Consider the following 13,793-nt stretch of genomic DNA (forward strand, 5'->3'; position numbering starts at 1 on the left):
TTCTAGTGCAGAGAGGAGAATGGCAGTTTTTACCGCCCCCGCCCCACCGCCACCACTGCCCATAAACTCCCAATTAAGCTAATTGAGAAAGTTTCCTTTAAGTTTTCCTTGCCTCAATCATCTTAAACCTTTGCTGCTACTAAGAAAGAAGAGAGAAAAAATGAACAAGTATCTGTTATGAACACTTTCATAGCTTGATATTTTAGGGACATGTATTTTTTATTTGTTAATTTGTTTTTAACAAAAGTTTTATAAACTATAAACAGTACCTAACATTTCTGAGCAGCTGAAATTAACTAAACTTACAAATTGCTACTCCCTCCCCACAAAAAAAATGCGTGTATTTGTAGCAAAGCACAACAGCATTTAACCACTGATTGTCTGCAGGAGGTGGAAGAACAAGTCCCCAGCTGCCCCTCTCATCTTTTTCCCTCTTATTCAAATACGCACCCTCCCCCATTCCCTCTCTAGGTGGAAACCACGAGAAAATACTCAAAGGCAACCTTGTTTGGGTTTGGTAAAAAGCAAAAATTGAAGTTATGATTAAGAAATATTTTCATAGAGAATGGGCAGCCATAGACATAGATCATGTCCCAACACTTTACGCAAGTGATTCTCAAAAGTGTGGTCTCCAGGATCACTTAATCACCCAGCAGTTAAAGGCTGCAGTGACCTATGATCATGCCACTGCACTCCAGCCTGGTAGACAGGGCAAGACCCTGCCTCTTGAAAAAAAAAAAAAGTGCAGTTTACAACAAGCACCTAGTTAACTTAGATATACAAATTCTGAGCTCCGACCCAGCCCTACTGAATCAAAGACTGGGGATGCTTTAACAAGCCTCCCAGGCAATTCTGCGCTTAGCCAGAAGACCCAGAATTGATCCCCAGGTGATTCTGATGGGTGCTCAAGTTAAGCAGCCTTGCTTTATAGCACTGTGAACTTTCTACTTCTGTTGTTGAGCTCTTGGCTAATCTCCCTCTTGTCCTGGGAATCTCTCTGATATCAGTCCCCAAGAATTTCATTGGAGAGATAAATACAAAAAAATCCCATTGCAGGGGGTTTAGGATTAGGAGGTGAGATAACAAAAAGGGCTGAAATAGACTCTCATTTCTAAAAAAACCTAGGCTGGGCACAGTGGCTCACGCCTGTAATCCCAGCACTTTGGGAGGTTGAGGCAGGTGGATCACTTGAAACCAGCAGTTCAGGACTAACCTGGCCAACATGGTGAAACACCGTCTCCACTAAAAATACAAAAATTAGGCCGGGCACAGTGGCTCACGCCGGTAATCCCAGCACTTTGGGAGGCCGAGGCGGGCGGATCACGAGGTCAGGAGATTGAGACCATCCTGGCTAAGACAGTGAAACCCCGTCTGTACTAAAAATACAAAAAATTAGCTGGGCGAGGTGGCGGGCGCCTGTAATCCCAGCTACTTGGGAGGCTGAGGCAGGAGAATGGCGTGAACCCGGGAGGTGGAGCTTGCAGTGAGCCGAGATTGCGCCACTGCACTCCAGCCTGGGCGACAGCGAGACTCTGTCTCAAAATAAATAAATAAATAAATAATAAAAAAATAAAAAAGAAGCAAATTAGAAGGATGAGGAACCAAATTTGAAATATGTTAATATGTGATAAGGAAGAGGAAACAAGCCACATCTGCACGTTAGAAGTCAAGAAAGAATGCCTAAATGGAAAAAATCAAGACATATCATTACAAACTTGCTCTATAGACCAAACACGGTGGCTTATGCCTGGACTCCCAGCACTTTGGGAGGCCAAAGCGGGTGGATCACCTGAGGTCAGGAGTTCAAGACCAGCCTGGCCAACATGGTGAAACCCTGTGTCTACTAGAAGTACAAAAATTAGCCAGGCGTGGTGGTGCACGCCTGTAGTCCCAGCTATTCTGGAGGCTGAGGCAGAAGAATTGCTTGAACCCAGGAGGTAGAGGTTGCAGTAAGCCAAGATCGTGCCATTGCACTCCAGCCTGGGTGACAAGAGTGAAACTCCATCTCAAAAACAAAACAAAACAACAACAAAAAAACTTGCTCTATAGAAATACACAAAGGCTGGGCATGGTGGCTCCCGCCTGTAATCTAGCACTTTGGGAGGCCCAAATGGGCAGATCACTTGAGACCAGGAGTTTGAGACCAGCCTGGCAAACACGGTGAAACCCCACCTCTGCTAAAAATACAAAAATTAGCCTGGTGTGGTGGCAGATGCCTGTAGGCCCAGCTACTGGGGAGGCTGAGGCGAGAGAATCGCTTGAACCTGGGAAGCAGAGGTTGCGGTGAGCCAAGATCGCGCCACTGCATTCCAGCCTGGGCGACAGAGTGAGAGGCTCTGTCTCAAAAACAAAAACAAAAAAAGGAAAAGAAATACACAAATGCCCCCCCAAAAGCCATCCAAACCAAAGTTTAAAGTGGGCTTATAGGAAAAAGAAAATGAAGAATGCGGCATAGGACTGCAGTTGGGACATGTGTCTGTTTTAAGAAACTTAGAAATATTTGCTACTTTATAGTATATGCACATACAAATTTTTGAATTTAAAAAAAGGGGGGGAAGGGGTAAAGGGGCCAGGCACAGTGGCTTATGCCTGTAATCCTAGCACTTTGGAAGGCCAACGTAGGGGCAGATTGCTCGAGGCCAGGAGTTTGAGACCAGCCTGGCCAATGTTGCAAAACCCCATCTCTACTAAAAATACAAAAATCAGCGGGGCGTGGTGGCATGTGCCTGTAATCCCAGCTCCTTGGGAGGCCGATGTGGGAAAATCCCTTGAACCAGGGAGGGGGAGGTTGCAATGAGCCTAGATGGGTCACTGCACTTCAGCCTGGGCAACAGAGCAACACTCTGTATTAAAAAAAAAAAAAAAAAAAAAAAAAGAGAAGGAAAGAGGGAGTAAGAAAAAGAAAAAAATGGGGGAGAAAACAATTATCATATGTAAAACACATAAGAGAAAGGGAAAGGGGAGCAGGAATGAATGTAGGGAAATCCACAAGAACATTGCATTGCAGGAGTCTGGATGAGTAATGAAAATTATTTAAGTGTTTAATGATACATGGTAAAGAGTTATAATTTTAAAAAGTTCATAAGTTCAGTTATGAAAATCTGTTACATGTATAGAGGAAACAGGGCTGGGCCTGGTGGCTCAATCCTATAATTCCAGCACTTTGGGAGGCAGAGGCCGGAGGATCACTTGAGCCCAGGAGTTCAAGACCAGCCTTGGCAACATAGTGAGACCCCCGTCTCTACAAAAAATACAAAAATTAGCTGGGCATGGTGGCTTGTGCCTGCAGTCCCAGCTACTCTGAAGGCTGAAGTGGGAGTAGAACTTCCACCTCCCAGGTTCAAGCGAGTCTCCGGCCTTAGCCTCCCAAGTAGCTAGGATTACAGACACGAGCCACCATGTCCGGCTAATTATGCATTTTTTTTTTTTTAGTAGAGACGGGGTTTCACCATGTTAGCCAGGTTGGTCTCGAACTCCTGACCTCAGGTGATCCGCCGGCCTCAGCCTCCCAACGTGCTGGGATAACAGGCGTGAGCCACCGTGCCCAGCCTCATACCTGACACTTCTATAACAGAAGACAGATTAACAAGAGGTAAGCAGGGCTGGGCGCGGTGGCTCACGCTTGTAATCCCAGCACTTTGGGAGGCCGAGGCGGGTGGATCACAGGTCAGGAGATCGAGACCACGGTGAAACCCCGTCTCTACTAAAAATACAAAAAATTAGCCGGGCATGGTGGCGGGCGCCTGTAGTCCCAGCTACTCGGAGAGGCTGAGGCAGGAGAATGGCGTGAACCCGGGAGGCGGAGCTTGCAGTGAGCCGAGATTGCGCCACTGCACTCCAGCCTGGGCGACAGAGCGAGACTCCGTCTCAAAAAAAAAAAAAAAAAAAACAAGAGGTAAGCATAACAAATTTATTTAAACATGTTTTAAGTGGACTGACCATGGCGGCTCAGGCCTGTAATCCCAGCACTTTGGGAGGCTGAAGTGGGAGGATCTCTTGAGCCCAGGAGTTTGAGGCCAGCCTGAACAACAAAGCGAGGCAAGGTCTCCACAAAAAAATGTAAGAATTAGCTGGGGCTGATGGCACTGGCCTGTGGTCCCGGATATGGGTACCCAATACGGGTCACTGAGGCAGGAGGATGGCTTGAGCCCAGGAGTTGAAGGCTGCAGTGAGCTATGATTGCACCATTGCACTCCAGCCTGGGCCACAGAGACCCTGTCTCAAAAATATATATTTTTTGACCTCCCATTTTAAAACAAATTCATATATATATATATATATATATATATATACATACACACATGTATATGTGTGTGTGTGCGTGTATGTGTGTGTATGGTACTCCATAGAGGGAAAGCCTGGTAAGGGGAAGAGGAGGGCTGCTATTTTGGAAAACTCTACCAGACATGCAGCTATTTTTCTTTCTTTCTTTCTTTCTTTTTTTTTTGAGACGGAGTTTCGCTATTGTTGCCCAGGCTGGAGTGCAATGACACGATCTCAGCTCACTGCAACCTCCGCCTCCCAGGTTCAAGCGATTCTCCTGCCTCAGCCTCCTGAGTAGCTGGGATTACAGGCATGCGCCACCACGCCCGGATAATTTTGTGTTTTTAGTTGAGACGGGGTTTCTCCATGTTGGTCAGGCTGGTCTCAAACTCCTGACCTCAGGTAATCCGCCCGCCTCGGCCTCCCAAACTGCTGGGATTACAGGCGTGAGCCACCGCGCCCGGCCCGCTATTTTTCTTTTTTTTGTTGTTTTTTGAGACGGAGTTTCGATCTTGTTGCCCAGGCTGGAGTGCAATGGCGCCATCTCGGCTCACTTCAACCTCCGTCTCCCGGGTTCAAGCAATTCTCCTGCCTCAGCCTTCTCAGTAGCTGGGATTACAGGCACTCGCCACCATGCCGGGCTAATTTTGTATTTTTAGTAGAGAGGGGGATTGCCCCATGTTGGTCAGACTGGTCTGGAACTCCCGACCTCAGGTGATCCGCCCTCCTCGGCCTCCCAAAGTGCTGGGATTACAGGCGTAAACCACCGCACCCGGCCGACACGCAGCTATTTTACTTGCGCTCTTTCCATGCTTTCTGATCGTGGCGGCCCGGGCGTCCCCCGGGCCTGTCCCTTTGCCCCGGCAACCCCACCTCAACCCTAGGCTCCCTTTGCATTCGCTCTCACTCTCCACCATAGCATATGTGCGGTTCAAACCGGACGTTTCCACCTGGCTTTGAAGGTTACCCGCCTTGCATTCCTGTAGTGGAAGCCCAAAGGGCACGATGGAGTCGAGCAGCCCCGCTGGGGTGGGACGGGAGGGTCCAGAGTTCACCTCGGCGGGACGCCGCGGGGCGTGTGAGCAAACAGCTCCTGGCGTCCACGCCTCCTCCTCACCTCCCACAGCCCTCAGTTTCCTTCCTCTCCAGGAATCCTCCTTAGTTTTTAGAATTCCACAATGAGAAATTCATACTCCCAGGGCCAATTATTTAATAGCTTAGTGGAAAATACTTAATGATGACTTAATACGATGACAGCCCTCTAAAGAGCTTGCTGGAAGAAATGGTGGCTCTAATAGAAAGAGGGGAAGATCGGTGGTAGATTTCCCAAAATTCGCTGTTTGAGTGAAGCTATCTGGAACCCTGACTAAAGGTCACTTGGGCCTCTCAGAAGAGGGTAGTAAATACTATTAGCATTCCCAGATTCGCTTAAGGATGAGATTTCAGGAAAGACTTGTTTTGTGTATTTATAGAGCTCCACAGAATGTACAGGAAGGAATGTTGGTGGGATGTTGCCTAAGAATAACTTTGTGTTTCATTGTTTCGTTTTCTTTTTTTTATTTTTTGAGACAGTCTGGCTCTGTCGCCCAGGCTGGAGTCCAGTGGCGTGATCTCGGCTCACTGCAACCTCTGCCTTCCGGACTCAAGCGATTCTTGTGCCTCAGACTCCCAAGTAGCTGGGATTACAGGCACGTGTCACCACGCCCGGCTAATTTTTGTATTTTTAGTAGAGACGGGGTTTCGCCATGTTGGCCAGGCTGGCCTCGAAATCTTGACCCCAGGTGATCCGCCGCCTCATCCTTACAAAATGTTGGGATTACAGGCGTGAGCCACCGCGCCCGGCTAGATCTTACTTTCTAATAACATTCTCCAATAAAAAGAACGAGAGCTCCTTGGAGAAATGGCTAATTCTGGGACTGGGAAGAAAATATGTAAGATTAAGAGCATTGTCAGACAAGGCGTGATAGCTCACACCTGTAATCCCAGCACCTTGGGAGGCCAAGGCAGGTGGATCACTTTGATACCGCTCAGATGAGTGAAGGAACACCAGGGCTCTTGTCTCTCCTTGAATTAGGTAAAACAACATGGCCGGGAGCGGTGGCTCATGCCTGTAATCCCAGCACTTTGGGAGGCTGAGACAGGCAGATCACGAGGTCAGGAGTTCGAGACCAGCCTGGCCAATATGGTGAAACCCCGTCTCTACTAATAACACAAAAATCAGCTGGGCTTGTTGGCACACGTCCGTAGTCCCAGCTACTCGGAAGGCTGAGGCAGAAGGATCACTGTAGCCCAGCAAATCAAGGCTATAGTGAGCTTTGTTCATACCATTGCACTCCAGTTTGGGTGACTGAGCAAGACTCTGTCTCAAAAGAAAAAAGAACCAAAAACAACACACCTATTGGTAGGAGCACCAACTAAAAGACCTGGAACAGCTTGAGCCACAAAATAAATAAGTAGCATTGGATTATAACCCAAAGTTTAAAATAAATATTCATGAGGTCACTCTGATATAAATAAATGATAGGACAAATTAATAATTGGACAGGAAGTGACAACTTTCTCTCTGGGCTGTTTTTTGTTTGTTTGAGAGTCTCGCTCTGTCTCCTAGGCTGGAGTGCAGTGGCATCATCATACCTCACTGTAGCCTTGAACTCTTGGGCTCATGCAATCCTCCCACCTCAGACTCCTGAATAGCTGGGATTACAGGCATGAACCCAACAGTTGGCTAATTTTTAAGTTTTGGACAAGAATTCCAACTCTCTTTAGAATTGCAGAAGAATTCCGGCCGGGCGCGGTGGCTCACGCTTGTAATCCCAGCACTTTGGGAGGCCGAGGCGGGCGGATCACGAGGTCAGGAGATCGAGACCATGGTGAAACCCCGTCTCTACTAAAAAATAGAAAAAATTAGCCGGGCGTGGTGGCGGGCGCCTGTAGTCCCAGCTACTCGGAGAGGCTGAGGCAGGAGAATGGCGTGAACCCGGGAGGGGGAGCTTGCAGTGAGCCGAGATTGCGCCACTGCACTCCAGCCTGGGCGACAGAGCGAGACTCCGTCTCAAAAAAAAAAAAAAAAAAAAAGAATTGCAGAAGAATTCCAAACAATGTATGCTCAAGGTGGGGGTGGGGGGGCACACCCAACTACCCATTTCTTAGGTGTGAGCTGCACAGAGTGACTTCTTTCAAAGTGTACAGTATGGCTGGGTGCGGTGGCTCATGCCTGTAATCCTAGCACTTTGGGAGGCCAAGGCGGGTGGATCACGAGGTCAGGAGTTCGAGACCAGCCTGACCAACATGGTGAAACCCCATCTCTACTAAAAATACAAAAATTAGCCGGGCGTGGTGGTGCATGCCTGTAATCCCAGCTACTTGGGAGGTCAAGGCAGGAGAATTGCTTGAACGTGGGAGGGGAAGGCTGCAGTGAGCCAAGATCACACCACTGCACTCCAGCCTGGCCGACACAGTGAGACTGTCTCAAAAATAAAAATAAAAATAAAAAATAAAAATAAACCACAAAAAAACAAAGTGTACAGTATGGAGCCAGGTGTGGTGGCTCACACGCCTACAATCCCACCACTTTGGGAGGCCGAGGCAGGCAGATCACTTGAGGTCAGGGTTTCAAGACCAACCTGGCCAACATAATGAAACACTGTCTGTACTAAAAATACAAAAATTAGCCAGGCCTGGTGGTGTAGGCTGAGGCACAAGAATCACTTGAACCCAGGAGGTGGAAGTTGCAGTAAGCCAAAGTTGCACCACTGCACTCCAGCCTGGGCAACAGAGCAAGACTCCATCTCAAAAATAAAATAAAATAAATTAAAAGTGTTGGGATTATAGGCGTGAGCCACCATGCCTGGCCCTTTATGTACCCTGAATTGATAATTAGACATAATTTAATAAGAAGATAATATGGCCGGGCTTGGTGGCTCGTGCCTATAATTCCAGCGAGGAGGCCAAAGAGGGCAGATCATGAGGTCAGGAGTTCAAGACCAGCTTGGCCAACATGGTGAATCCCCATATCTACTAAAAATACAAAAAAGTAGCCGGGTGTGGTGGCGGGGGCTTGTAATCCCAGCTACTTGGGAGGCTAAGGCTAAGGTAGGAGAATCGATTGAACACCCGGGAGGTGAAGGCTGTGGTCAGCCAAGACCGCACTACTGCACTCCAGCCTGGGCAACAGAGCAAGACTCTGTCTCAAAAAAAAGAAGATAATATAAAATGTAGATCTTTTTTTTTTTTTTCGAGATGGAGTCTCGCACTGTCGACCAGGCTGGAGTGCAGTGGCACGATCTCTGCTCACTGCAGCCTCCACCTCCCGGGTTCAAGCAATTCTCCTGCCTCAGCCTCCCGAGTAGCTGAGATTACAGGTGCCTGCCACCACGCCCGGCTGATTTATTTTATTTTATTTTATTTTTTGCATTTTTAGTAGAGTCGGGATTTCACCATGTTGGTCAGGATGGTCTGGATCTCTTGACCTCGTGATCTTCCCGCCTCGGCTTCCCAAAGTGGTAGGATTACAGGCGTGAGCCACCGTGCCTGGACGTGAGATTCTTTTCAAAAGTTAGTTTTGGTATGTTGGCTTTGTATGTACCCTTGGCAAATTCTATTCAACCTATTTCGATAATGTCTCATTGCCTGTGCTCATTTCCTTTCTTTGAAAACTAGTAAGAAAGGTAGAAATGGTCACCAGGGCATGGCATGTAATTAGTACAGGACATCTAAAGGAGTTTTCCTTAATTTCTGAAGATTCTTCTCAACTTTCTTTTTTTTTTTTTTTGAGACTGAGTCTCGCTCTATTGCTCAGGTTGGAGTGCAGTGTTGTGATCTCGGATCACTGCCACCTCCGCCTCCTGGGTTCAAGGGATTCTCATGTCTCAGCCTCCCAAGTAGCTGGGATTATAGGTGTGTGCCACCACGCCCAGCTAATTTTTGTATTTTTAGTAGAGATGGGGTTTCATCATGTTGACCAAGCTGGTCTTTAACTCCTGACCTCAAGTGATCCGCCTGCTTCGGCCTCCCAAAGTGCTAGGATTACAGGCATGAGCCACCGTGCCTGGCCTCAACTTTCTTATATCCCTACTAATGATCATAGCATTTTTAGAACGGATGGAAGATGTGTCCATAATTCAGTTGAGAAAAAAAGTTTCAAACAACAACAACGAGACATTTCTATTAGGAGAAGGAGCTCATTTATCAATGGCAGGGTGTTAGAGTATAAGGGTTGAAGAAGAAGCTTCATTATGTTTGAAGTTCTCCTCCTGAGTGTTTTTTGTTTGTTTGTTTGTTTGTTTTCAAGACAAGCTCTTGCTCTGTTACTCGGGCTAGAGTGGAGCAATTACACTTATTTTTTTTTTTGTCTTTTTTTTTCTTTCTTTTTGTGGAGAACGGGGTCTCGCTATATTGCCCAGGCAGGTCTTGAACTCCTGGGCTGAAGCTATCCTCCCGCCTGTGCCTCCCTGAGAGCTGGGATTACAGGCGTGAGCCACCGTGCCCGGCTGAGTGGAGCAATTACATAGCGGAGCAATCATAGCTCCTGGGCTCAAGGGATCCTCCTGCCTCTGTTCCACCAAAGCACTGGGATTACAGGCATGAACCACCATGCCCAGCTGGGTTTTCGAATTTATTTTTATTTTTAATTTTTTTTTTTTTTTTTTTTTTTTTTTGAGACGGAGTCTTTCTCTGTCCCCCAGGCTGGAGTGCAGTGGCGCGATCTCGGCTCACCGCAACCTCCACCTCCTGGGTTCACGCCATTCTCCTGCCTCAGCCTCCCGAGTAGCTGGGAATACAGGCGCCCGCCACCACGCCCGGCTAATTTTTTGTGTTTTCTTTTTTTAGTAGAGACGGGGTTTCACCGTGTTAGCCAGGATGGTCTCGATCTCCTGACCTCGTGATCCGCCCGCCTCAGCCTCCCAAAGTGCTGGGATTACAGGCTTGAGCCACCTCGCCCGGCTTATTTTTAATTTTTAAATAGAGGTAGGGTTTTGTCATATTGGCCAGGCTTCTCTTGAACTCCTGGCCTCGTGTGATCCACCCTCCTTGGTCTCCCATAGTGACAGGATTACAGGCGTGAGCCACCGCGCCTGGCCAGGAATAGTTTTTAAACTTTTAGTGTATATTACAAATTTTTCTTGTAGATAAGTTATGTTAGGCCCGGCGCGGTGGCTCACGCTTGTAATCCCAGCACTTTGGGAGGCCGAGGCTTTGCTTATAGAATCTTTTTTTTTTTTTTTTTTTTTTTGAGACAGCGTCTCGCTCTGTTGCCCAGGCTGTAGTGCGGTGGCGTGGTGGCGTGATCTTGGCTCAATGCAAACTCTGCCTCCTGGGTTCAAGCGATTCTCCTGCCTCAGTCTTCCGAGTAGCTGGGATTACAAGCGTCTGCCACCATGCCCCTCTAAGTTTTGTATTTTTAGTAGAGATGGGGTTTCACCATGTTGGTCAGGCTGGTCTTGAACTCCTGACCTCAGGTGATCCACCCATGTCGGCCTCCCAAAGTGCTGGGATTACATGCATGAGCCACTGCACCTGGTCTGCTTATAGAATCTTTAAAAACAATAAAATTCAATCCTATGATTTCTTAGGTAAGCAAAGTGAGTCCCAAATAGGTTAGCCCTGTATGACATATCAGACCATTCCAATTCTTCACTTTCAAAAATTTCCATACCTGAGTATATATCATAAAAGACTGAGTGAATTGCCTAAGATTACATTGTTTGTTTATTTATTTATTTATTTATTTTTGAGATGGAATTTCACTCTTGTTGCCCAGGCTGGAGTACAATGGTGCGATCTCAGCTCACTGCAACCTCCGCCTCCTGGGTTCAAGCGATTATCCTGCCTTAACCTCCTGAGTAGCTGGGATTACAGGCATGCACCACCACTCCAGGCTAATTTTGTATTTTTAGTAGAGACGGGGTTTCAGCATGTTGGTCAGCTGGTCTCAAACTCCTGACCTCAGGTGATCTGCCCACCTTGGCCTCCCAAAGTGCTGGGATTACAGGAGTGAGCCACCACGCCCAGCCTACGATTACATCGTAATTGGAGATGCTGTGCTTAACTCAGATCCCCTGGCCGATTTGGTGCTTTTTCTGCTAGGCAACTGCACATTCTCTATTACTTCTTTTTCCCCCCATGATCAAACTACCTCTCTCCCTGCCTTTTTTTTTTTTTTCTTTTTCTCTTAGCTTGTGTTCTGCTGAACCTTTTTTTTCCGTTAGGAACTGGGTCTTGCTATAGTACCCAGGTTGGCGTCGCACTCCTAAGCTCGAGGGATCCTCCCACCTCAGGCTTCCAAGCAGCTGGGACTACAGGCACAAGCCACTGCACCTGAGCAGCCTCTTCTTTAATTAATAATAATGACGATAATAATAATAGCTAACTTTTATTGAGTGCTTTCCATTCGGCAGACATTGTCCTGGGTGTCATATATACATTATTTTATGAGTTGCCCTCAGCACCTTAACAAAGAATGTTTTATTCCCACTTTACACTTGAGTGGCTTGCTCATGGTCACATAACTAATCAGTGGTCGAACCAGAATTTGAACCAGTTAGTCTGATTTCTGACCTTAAGTCAGGAAAGTCAAAGAAAACCCAAATACAACCTACTCTTAATGTTGAAAAAAGGTTAAGATTGTAAATTAATTTAAAAGTGTTAAATAAGATACAAACAGGAGATAAGAGAAGTCGGACCTGGGAGCAGTGGCACGTGCCTGTAGTTCTAGTTATTTGGAGGCTGAGGCAGAAGATTCCCTTGATCCAGTAATTCAAGGCCAGCCTGGGCAACACGGTGAGACACTCCCCAAACCTAGTCTCTAAAAAAAAAAAAAAAAAAAAAGAATAGGGAAAACCTCACTATATAAAAGAGTGAGACCTTTAGAAATAGCAACCAATTAATTTCATAATTAATTTTATTTATTTATTTATTTATTTATTTTTTGGAGACGGAGTCTCTCTCTGTCCCCCAGGCTGGAGTGCAGTGGCGCGATCTCGGCTCACTGCAAGCTCCGCCTCCCGGGTTCACGCCATTCTCCTGCCTCAGCCTCTCCGAGTAGCTGGGACTACAGGTGCCCGCCACCACGCCCAGCTAATTTTTTGTATTTTTAGTAGAGACGGGGTTTCACTGTGGTCTCGATCTCCTGACCTCGTGATCCGCCCGCCTCGGCCTCCCAAAGTGCTGGGATTACAAGCGTGAGCCACTGCGCCCGGCCCTCTTAATTTATTTTTTACATAGATATTTATCGAATGTCTACTACCTGCTGGACACTTTCCTCACCAATGGAGATACTTTGGGGAAAAAGACACACTGAAGATACTTAGGCAAAGAGACACAGTTCTGATCCTCAAGGTGTGAGTTGTCTGAAATGGAGGGAGGTAAACACAGTAAAATGCACTGCAAAAACTGTAATGGAGGGCCGGGTGCAGTGGCTCTCACCTATAATCCCAGCACTTTGGGAGGCCGAGGTGGGCGGATTACCAGAGGTCAGGAGTTTGAGACCAGCCTGACCAACCTGGAGAAACCCCATCTCTACCAAAAATACAAAATTAGCCGGGCGTGGTGGCACATGCCTGTAATCCCAGCTACTAGAGAGGCTGAGGCAGGAGAATCGCTTGAACCTGGGAGGCGGAGGTTGCGGTGAGCCGAGATCGTGCCATTGCACTCCAGCCTGGGCAATAAGAGCAAAACTCTGTCTCAAAACAAAAACAAAACAAAACAAAAACTGTAATGGATGCCCAAGTATGGCTCAGTGGGAGAAAGAAGTGTCTCAATCTATTTTGGTGAGTCGAAATTGTGGAAGTAGAGGTGACCTTTGAACTTGGTCTGTGTAAGGGCTCTGAGATGAAATGAGCTCACAGAGCTACAAATAGGTCAATATAAATAGAGCATCCACACTAAGGATGGTGGGTGGTGAGAAACAAGGCTGGCGGCTGGGTGTGGTGGCTCATGCCTATAATTCCAGCACTTTGGGAGGCCCAGGTGGGAAGACTGCTTGAGACCAGGAGTTCAAGACCAGTCTGGACAACATGGCAAGGCCCCATCTCTATAAAAAATAAAACAATTAGCTGGGAGTGGTGCCCTATGCCCGTAGTCTCAACTACTCTAGAGGCTGAGGTGGAATGATCTCTTGAGCCCAGGGGGTCGAGGCTTGCAGTGAGCCAAGATCAGGCCACTGCACTCCAGCCTGGGTGATAGAGTGAGACTCTGTCTCAAAAATAAATACATAAATAAAAATAAAAACAAAATAAAATAATGAAATCTGCTTGGGTATTTGTCTAATCCAAGGGTGTCCAATCTTTTGGCTTCCCTGGGTCACATTGGAAGAAGAATTGTCTTGGGCCACACATAAAATATACTAACACTAATGATAGCTGATGAGCTTAAAAAAAACTCACAAGAAAGTTTCATAATGTTTTACGCAAGTTTATGAATTTGTGTGGGGCTGTATTCAAAGCCATCGTGCGCCTCATGCGACCCTCGGGCCGCAGGTTGGACAAGCTTGGTCTATTCAGATGATGAATTATAAGTCTATGGATTATTCA

Source organism: Symphalangus syndactylus, chromosome 5, assembly GCF_028878055.3.
Source record: "Symphalangus syndactylus isolate Jambi chromosome 5, NHGRI_mSymSyn1-v2.1_pri, whole genome shotgun sequence".
In the NCBI taxonomy this organism is placed as follows: Eukaryota; Metazoa; Chordata; class Mammalia; order Primates; family Hylobatidae; genus Symphalangus; species Symphalangus syndactylus.